Source organism: Phascolarctos cinereus, unplaced genomic scaffold (genome assembly GCF_003287225.1).
Source record: "Phascolarctos cinereus isolate Bilbo 61053 unplaced genomic scaffold, phaCin_HiC Scaffold_4;HRSCAF=312, whole genome shotgun sequence".
Lineage (NCBI taxonomy): Eukaryota > Metazoa > Chordata > Mammalia > Diprotodontia > Phascolarctidae > Phascolarctos > Phascolarctos cinereus.
This window is the reverse complement of record NW_027555847.1, coordinates 120,175,637-120,185,175: the sequence shown is the minus strand read 5'-3', so window position 1 is coordinate 120,185,175 and position 9,539 is coordinate 120,175,637. Positions and strand designations below refer to the sequence as shown.

The window sequence follows — 9,539 nt, the reverse complement described above, 5'->3', positions numbered from 1 at the left end:
TAGTAGGCAGTGTATTCTTCTGTTTACTCATATGTCCAGCTCTAGTTCCTGAATTGGAGCTTCATGTCTGGGTCAGGTTCTACTTTCTAGTGAACTTTGGGTGGGGTGGTTAACCCTGCCTGGTCTCCACCTGGGTTGCCTGGGGTCTTCCAACTCCTGTGGTGTGTTTATGCTAAGAGCACTGGTAATTGTAACCCACCTCACCTTGATTTTGGTGGTTCAGAGTTCTGGTTCTTCAGGGCTCTCTGGGGTTCCTCTGGATAGAGTGCTGTAGGTAGATCTCAGTTTCTGGGCCTCGGGTGTCCCAGCCCGAGTGTTGTTTGTTATTCCCAAGATGGATATTATTGGTGTCTGACCACCCTGATCCACATTTGTAGCTTCTGAATATAGAACCTTGCAGGCTGTGAGAGTTTCAGGCCTGTCTCTGCTCATTCTAAGAAGCTACCATCTTGTCTGCTATACTTGGCTAAGTCTCCTTTCCTATTGCTTATAGTCTTGTGGATGACTTTTTGCATAATTCTGAGACAGCTGAAATAATTTGCTAGAGTTTCTCATTGGATTCCTTGATCATTATTCGTTCTGATGTTTTTAGTTTTTTCTGCAGTAGGTATTTGGAAAGTGGTCTTCCTGTCACTATTCAAGCAGTGATCTTAGCCATAAGTCCTAAAATAAACTATATGGAAGACATTCATGTTATAGTATATCTTGGAAGTAATCCAATTGCAGAAATTAATATCTGTGCACCCTTAGGAATGCACAGTTTGGTTGTACTTTCCCTTAGTTATTTCCCACTAAGAACTGAGTCTGTTTTGGGTAGGGAAGGCTGAGAATCTCCGATGTTAGTGCAAACACTGGATTCTAATTCTGAGCTTGAGAGTTGATTCCTTATCCTCAATCTTTGCTTTTTTTTCCCCCCTACTGATGCTTCCTTTCTTCCTTTTCTCCCCACTCCCCTCCTCTGCATCTACACACATATCAGAGACAAGTCCCTTCCAAGTCTCTAGTGTCCAAGGGTTAAAGATGAATGACTTAATAATTAAAATGTTAGTAAAAAATTCCTTCTGCTGGATGCTGACAGCTTTAATTCATATTTAAACTTGAGAAATAATCTCCACAGAGATTCAAAGTTTTAGGCATTTTGAAATCAAATTACATTAGAAATAAAGATCTCAAAACCTGATAAAATGAAATATGACTACTTATTTAAAAATTCAAAAACTTCATTGAACTCTATTTATCTTCAGTTTCACATGTCCAGTAGAGACTACGTTGGAACTGAAAAACCCCAAATTAGATTAGTATAATTTAGACCTGTTAATTGACTACATGCTAAGGAACAAAAACATATGAACACATGCACAAATGGAGAAAGCTGTCTCTTTATAGACTATAGTGTATTAAAAATAATAATTAATAAAAGAAATAAGAACCAAAAGTGCAGACTAACATGTAGACTAAACAATGATATCCTAAATAATGAACTGATCAAAAAAAATCATAGAAACAATAAACTTAAAATTGTATTAGAGGAAATTATAACAATGAATTAACATACCAAAACATGTGGGACAAGGCTAAAGTGGTCTCACAGGAAAATTAATATCTCAAAACATTTGTATTAATCTAACTTAGAGGATAGAGGTAATCACTACTAGGACTCATAGGGATTAAGGATACTTTAAAGCTCTATACCCAGCCTTGCAATTGTGTATTGCACTCACTGCTCTGGGGTTGCCTGACTTTTCTACAGGGGAAGAAGACTCCAATTTCACATTCACTCAAACCTGGCAACTCTAGGGAAGGTTGTTGGCTATGAAGTTGTTGTGGTTATGGCCTCACATGCTAAGGTTTTCTCTAGCAAGGAGGAGAGGAGAGTAAAAATGGTACCAAAAGTACAAACATGATTGAAGTATGGATAGGCAGTTTGTTCCCACCCAGAAAAGGAAATCTTAGCTAAATAAAGCATCATAGATTTGTTAAAAGAGAATACACCAACTTATTATTACTAGTACCTTCAGTTCAGAGGTGAATACTTAAGACTCATTTAAACATAGTAGTATTTCCAAGGCTATTAAGTAGCACTTTTAGATTTCACCTCTGCACTGGAATTGTCTGGTCAAACAGCCAAGTGGCATTTTCTTTTGGACAGCCTCCTGCTCTAATGCCAACACTTCTTATGCCAATGCTTTCCTTATCACAAACCCAAACCTGTTAGTGCTAAATGGGTCCAGATCATTCTATCTTTACAAGGTCAATGCTAGAGCAAAGGAGTAACAAAAGAAGAAGCAAAATATCTGGGAACCTCTGATCCAAGCCCAGCTAACTGAGTCCATGCTTCATATCAGGAGCGGTGGTTCAATGGTCTCTGTCTCCCCTTTATGCCAAGGAGAGGAAAGCCCCTTCCTTCTTCCAACTCTGATTGGCATCACATCTCATATTCTCAAAAGCTATCTTCCAGAGACCTGTCAGGCAAGAGCCAAATTTTTCTTTTCTGGGTGTAGTACCCTGCACCATTGACATTTCTTGTTCAGCGACCTTTCAGGAAGATTCAATACATTAATGAGTCATATAGAGTTGAAAGCAGAGTATATTTGCACATGCTCCAAGGAGAGAGGAGAGAATCTGTAAGATTAACAAAAGAGAAAAGGAGAACACTAATGAATTGAGTGCATAATTTAAAAAGACCCTAGAAAACCAACAAATTGATCTCAAAATATCATAAAAGAGAAAAAACTTAAGTATAAAGGTGGAATAAGCAGAATGAAAAATTAAGAGTACAATAAAGAGCTGCTTTTAAAATAGCAACAAAATCAATAAATTGTAGTTTGATTTTTAAAAATTGATTTTAAAAAATGAGAAAGTAACCCAAACAAAAAGAATGAAAAATAAGAAAGGGATAATTTACAACAAATGGAAAGGAAATAAAGAAAATTATCAGAAACTATCCCAAACTGATGCCCATCAATTAGGGAATGGCTGAACAAGTTGTGGTATATGAATATAATGAAATACCATTGTGCTATAAAAAATGATGAGCAGGTGGACTTCAGAAAAACCTGGAAAGACTTACATGAATTGATGCTGAGTGAAGTGAGCAGAACCAAGAGAACATCGTACATAGTAAAGCAACATTGTGTGAAAACTAACTTTGATAGACTTAGCTCTTCTCAGCAATACAAGGATCTAAGACAACTCCAAAAGACTCATGGTAGAAAATGCTATCCACATCCAGAAAAAGAACTATGGAGTCTGAATGCAGATCAAAGCATACCATTTGCGCTCTCTCTCTCTCTCTCTCTCTCTCTCTCTCTCTCTCTCTCTCTCTCTCTCTCTCTCTCTCTCTCTCTCTCTCTCTCTCTTTCTCTTTCTCTCTCTCTTTTTGTTTCTTCTTTCTTGTGGTTTCTCCCATTGGTTCTAATTCTTCTTTACAACATGACTAATGTGAAAATATATTTAATATGAATATATATATACAGACTATATCAGATTGCATGCCTTCTTAGGGAGAGAGGAGGGAAGACAGGGAGAGAAAATTTAGAGCTCAAAATCTTATAGAAGTGAATATTGAAAACTAAACATAAATAAATAAAATTTTAAAAATTACATGGCAATAAAAATTAAAATCTAAATTAAATGCAGATCTACAAAATTATAACATGCTAAAATTAAAGTAACAGAAAATAGATAAACTAAATAACATAATTTCAGAATGTAAAATTGGGTGAGCCATAGATAAATCTGATTAAAAAATCCAAGTCTAGACAGATTTATGAATGAATTATATTTTTATCAAACATTTAAAGAATGAAATTCTCTGCTGCATGCATTTTTTAAATACAGAGAAATTAGGCATACACTAAGCTTTCTCTATGAGACAAATATGATTGTTATCCCCACACCACGAAGGATAGAGTGCAGAAAGAGAATTATAGACAAGTATCACAAATAATTATTGATTCAAATGATATCAATAACATACTGGAAAAGAGATTATAGCAAATATTTTTAAAAAACCATTATGACCAAGTTGGATTTACACTAGAAATACAAGAATGATTTAGCATTGGAAAACCATAATTATATTAATGTCAGGAACAACAACAACAAAAAGCAAATGGTTATGTCAATAAGTGTAGAAAAAGTGATTGATAAAATACATTACTATTAGTGAAATACACAATAACAATAAGAATATAAATGAAAAGATTACTAAAAGGAAGTTGTACTTTGAGCAATAGAAAAACCAGCGAAGATCCAGAGAAGAAATAACAAAGTATACTTCCTCTCTCATGGCAGAGAGGTGGAGTACTAATAGGACAGAAAATTGTATCCAGTGTCAGACATGGGTTCTATATTGTTTATTTTTTAAAATTGTTTTCCTTTGTTACAAAGGAAGATTGAATCTGGAAGAGAAGTGTGGAAATAACTATAATGCAAATGCAAAAGGCATAAAAAAAAATACAGTTGTTTTGAAGAAAAGGAAGATAAAATACAGCACTTGTGTTAAAAACAAAAACACTGACTTCCTGCCAAGATCTGAATAGGAGCTGCCTGTTTTCATACCTACTCAAACAAAACCCTGAAGTTCACACCAGACTGAATAATGATCAAGAAATATAATGAAAAATAATAGAAATTACTTCTTCAACCCCAGAAACACAGAAAAAGTCATCTGGGCCCTTCCCCCATCTTCTTTTTTTTTTTTTTGAGAGCCCAGGGTTTCCATGAGAAAGCCCAGGAGAAGTCAGAAAGTCCCAAGGAGGAGAACTCAATTGTGCAGCACAGCACAGTGCAGCTGTACTCTAAACCCTGATAGCCAGGCTCCTAAGATCCAGCACTCAGAATCACAATGATCCTGGAGGGCTAAACCTCAGGAGGTGGAGAACAACTAGGGTCCCAGTGTTTCACCAAAGAGGGCTGACCATGTCATCTGAAAGTGCAGCAGAGGGTGGAGCCTAACACAAAGCTCTAATTGAGGCACTAAAGCTGGAGATATAAACAAAGAAAAAACTAGTTAGTATCAAAAAATTATTGCAAACTTATATAGCAACTACAAGCAGAAATTCAAAGGCAGAAAAGGACTTTTTATACAAGGACCATATGAATACCTGGAAGAAATGAAGCAAGAGCTGAACAATGAAATAAAAAATCTTGAAAAAAGAATTAGAAGGAGAATAAATAGCTTAGCAGAGAAAGTGGTAAACCTTACCAACCTAACGGTCTTCTGAAAGCTAGAAATGACCCAACAGAAATCAGTGATTCTATGAGACAACAGGAAATACTAGAACAAAACCAAAAGATTAAAAAAATAGAACAAAACATAAGAAATCTGATATCAAGAACAACTGGCTTGGAAAAACAGATCAGAGATAGAGAATTTAAAAATCATTGAAATCCCTGAAAACCATGATTTAAGAAAAAAAAACAAGCCTGGATGCTATTTTAAAAATCATAGGTGAAAACTGCCTAGATCAATTAGAACCACAGGGCAAAGATAGAAAGAATCCCTCCTGAAAAGAAACCCCAAAATAAATGTGTCAAGAATGGTATATTCAAAACCCAAAGCTTCTTCAAAGTAAAAACAGTCTACAAAATAGCCAGAAAAAAAAGGGGTTTAAATACCAAGGAACTATATAGTCAGGATCACACAAGACTTTTCAGCTTCTATTTTAAAGCAGAGGAGAGCTTGGAAAACAATATTCCCAAAGGCTAAAAGCATAAGCTTACAACCAAAAGCAACTTACTCTGTAAAGCTGAGTATAATCCTACTGAGTAAAAATTGGACTTTTATTAAAATAAGAGATCCTCAAGCATTTCTGATGGAAAGACCAGAGCTAAGTAAGAACTTTGAAATATAAACACAAGGTGGCAGCTAGGTTACACAGTGGATAGTGCATTGGCCCTGAAGTCAGGAGAACCTGAGTTCAAATCCGACCTCAGACCAAACATTTGACACTTACTAGCTGTGTGACCCTGGGCAAGTCACTTAACCTCAATTGCCTAAAAAAGAAAAAAAAAGAAATATAAGCACGAGTACATATAAACCTAGAAAGTTAAATTTATTTGAGTAATTAGAAACACCTGTATGATGATAATATAATAATGTTAATGGGGGGAGAGGATCCAAGTATTCCTTCCGAATATTTTCAAAGGGTATTAAGGAAGTTAAATAAGAAAAATGGAGGTCCTGAGGGTAAACTGGTTCTATTCTAAGGGGAATGGGGAAAGAGGATAAAAGGTTAAATACAATAGAATAGCAAAGAGAAAGAAGGTGGTGGAACTTCCTGTTTCTTATAATTGGTGTGCATGAGGTGAAATGTATATAAACATGGAGGGAGTAGTGGGCATCAGATGAAACTCAGTCATCTGAAATAGTCAAAGGAATTTGTTGTAGCAACATATCAGATTCAACAGCAAAACAATCAGAAACAGAGAGAGGTGTGTTAGAGACAGGGTAACAACGAACCAGGAATAGTCATAGGCAAAACAAACTTCTGGATCCTGAAGGGGGGCTTAACAGGAGGGGAGGGTGTGTGAAAAAAGAACTAGAACATAAAGAGGTTACTTTAGATTATCTCTCAGATAATTAGGGGATAGATGAACCAACCAGTGTATATAAAATGTGTAATGAAAATTTTCTGGACTCCTTATCTCAGATCAACACTTCTACCTTAGAGTTTTATGGGTACCCTGAATAGTTGGGGTGTCTCTTATCTGACGCTATCACTTAAGCTCCCAGTGATTGTTTCCGACCTCTACTAGAGGGGTTAGTAATACTGATACTGAGAGAATATTGATACTGAAAGAGAGAGAGACAGAGACAAAGAGAACTATAACAACACTTTGTGAAAATGTGCAGAAAAAAGGAGAAGGAAGTACAGAGAAGCTGGACAGTTTTTAAAGTAATGTATAGAGTTTACACTGTCTGTATGTGTGTGTGTGTGTGTGTGTGTGTGTGTGTGTGTGTGTGTGTGTAATATTTTAAAAATCAGTGTTGTGAAATGGGAAATTCGTGATTTCACATAAAATCCTCTCTATGTTCTTCTGTGTATATAGAAATGCTCTCTCTTATTAGTGTTTAAGTTCAGAATAAAAAAAGTTAATTTTAAAAAAGAAAAGAATACTGAAAGGTATAGGAATTTAAGAAATTTTCCTAACATGATCAAAATTATTTATCTAAATCCAAGAGCTGGCATGGAATATTACATGTATTGATGTACCTAGACTATTTTCTTTTTTTTCCTTATAAGAGAAATATCAGTGAGACATGAGGCAAGGAAGATCTCCACTGGTCACTCCTCCACTTCCCATCTTGCTCTTTGCCTTCAGAAATCAATTAAAGTGGCCCACGTTTGATAGTCAACAAGTTTAATAACAATAGTTCAAATGCCATAGACATGAAATTGAACAGTTAGGGGAACCAAAAGTACCCAATGTTTGTTGCTTGGTTTAGTAATCAAGAAGTGACATTGGGGAAAGCAGAATGTGATGGGATTGCCTTAATGAAGAAAAAGAAAGGTATTGACTGCACTGATGATCCTCACTAGCTCCTAGGCTTGTGTTGCATTCTTCATCTGGTCAAAAAGTCAGGACTAAATATCCCCAGTTCCTAATCCAATAGCCTCCAATGAACTTTACTCCAGGCCATTGCTCTTCTCCCTGCATGAAAGACCCAGAATGGAGCCCCAGGAATGCCCCATCTTGTCTCTCCATTAGCTCCTAAAGACTTCTTTCTCTGTAGCCACTGTATTGTTTTTTTTTCCAAGAAGTTCATTTAAGGTCAAGAACAAGAACATAGGGATCTCATGAACTTTGGTGCAGTCTACCAAGCCTACAGATATATATTTCTATCACTATATTTCCATGACAAAGACTGTGGGCAGAATAAAGATGGGTTACATTCATAATGGAGAAATTTTGGAAGTATTTGAGAATACTTTGAGAACAGCATAGCTAGTAGAGCAAAATTCCCCAATATCACATATGTTATTTGATGTAGTACTAGAAATGTGAGCTACAACAATAAAACAAGACAAATTAAAGGATGAGCTTTATCAAAGCAGAGGAAAATTTCTGTCTTTTTTTATCATAACATGACGGTATTCTTAGAAAACCTTAGAGAATCAGAGAAAAACTAATCAAGTTAAGAACTTTAGTGAAGTAGTAGGATATAAAATAAACACACATTTTGAAAAATCAGCATTTCTGTGTTACTAATAAAAGCCATGAATCAGTCAGTTAGCCAACAAGCATATATTAAGCACCTATTATGTATCAGGCACTGTGCTAAGTGCTAGAAATACAGGATAAATTAAAGATAATCAACAGAGGGAAGGCACTAGTATAAGGGGTACTGGAAAAGGATTTTTATAGAAATTAAGATTTTAACTGGGACTTTGAAAGAATCCAGGTAAGCCAGAAGGCAAGATGAGGAGGGAGAGAAGTCTAGGAAAAGATAACAAGAGAAATACAATTTAAAATAATGGCATAGTATTTTTGTGGTATAAAATGACAAGAAGCATTGAATTTAATTAACCTATCAAATACACAAGACTGTGTGTAGTACAGTTGAAAATACAATGACTTTGTAATTAGAGGGCCTCTGTTCAAATCCTGCCTCTGATGCTTACTCACCAGTGAGACCTTGGGCAAGTCACTTCTCTCCTTGGTCCTCAGCTTCCTTATTTGTAAAATGTGAAGATCAGACTAGATGGTCTCTGAGGTCCCTTCAAGATCTAGATTTAAGATCCTATGAAACACCCCTACAAGAAAAATTTTTATGGAAATAAAAGAAGACCTAAATAAGTGAAGAGAGATTCAATGTTCATGACTAGGTCATGCAAAATAGCAAAGTTGACATTATATACATTAATTTACATATTCACCATCACACAAATCAGATTACCAAGGCGATACATCATAGCATCAGTCATAATAAAAACAAAATTCACACGGAAGAACAGAAATTCCAAAACATCTATTAAAATAATGGGGATTGGTTACTAGCTCACAAACTGTGTTGTAAAGCAGTAATTATCTTCTCTTTCTTACTGGTCCTCACTGGTATAATTTTGGCATTTAAATACGGGCCTTTTTTTTTTTTCAGAGAAAAGCTTGGGATCGTTAAAAACTCTATGTGATTTCCCAAAAGCAATCTGACTAGAGTTCACATTGAACAAAACCAAACCAAGAAGGTGGATTAGAGAGTATACGGAAGGTGCACATGAGAGACCACATAATTTTAGCGATGTTGAAAGATGGATTTTCAAGATATCTAAAACCAAAGGCTTAGAAAAAAAACCCAGACCTTACTGTTATAAAAAAGGTAAGCAAGAGACTATTAAGTATCATCAACCCAAAAACCTACTTTCCCACCTTTACATAATCTTTTAAAAAAATAAACCATACCTTCACAAGACATTCTTAATGAAGTTACAAGAAGGAAACAAGCAGGCTTTTCCAAACAATATTCATTCAACAGTAGACCGTGTCTTTACATTCATACAGTTTTATAATAGCATTTACATAGTAATTTAAGA

The 9,539-nt window shown here is 35.5% G+C and overlaps 1 long non-coding RNA gene across 1 annotated transcript; it reads right to left on the bottom strand.

Annotated features, from left to right (window-relative positions):
- Positions 1-1,036: 1,036 nt before the first annotated feature.
- LOC110221621 (uncharacterized) lies at positions 1,037-9,181 on the bottom strand. Its single transcript, XR_002328186.2, has 2 exons — positions 8,635-9,181; positions 1,037-2,622 (listed from the first exon to the last, which is right to left on the bottom strand). It is a non-coding gene; the product is annotated as an uncharacterized LOC110221621 (long non-coding RNA).
- Positions 9,182-9,539: the final 358 nt, after the last annotated feature.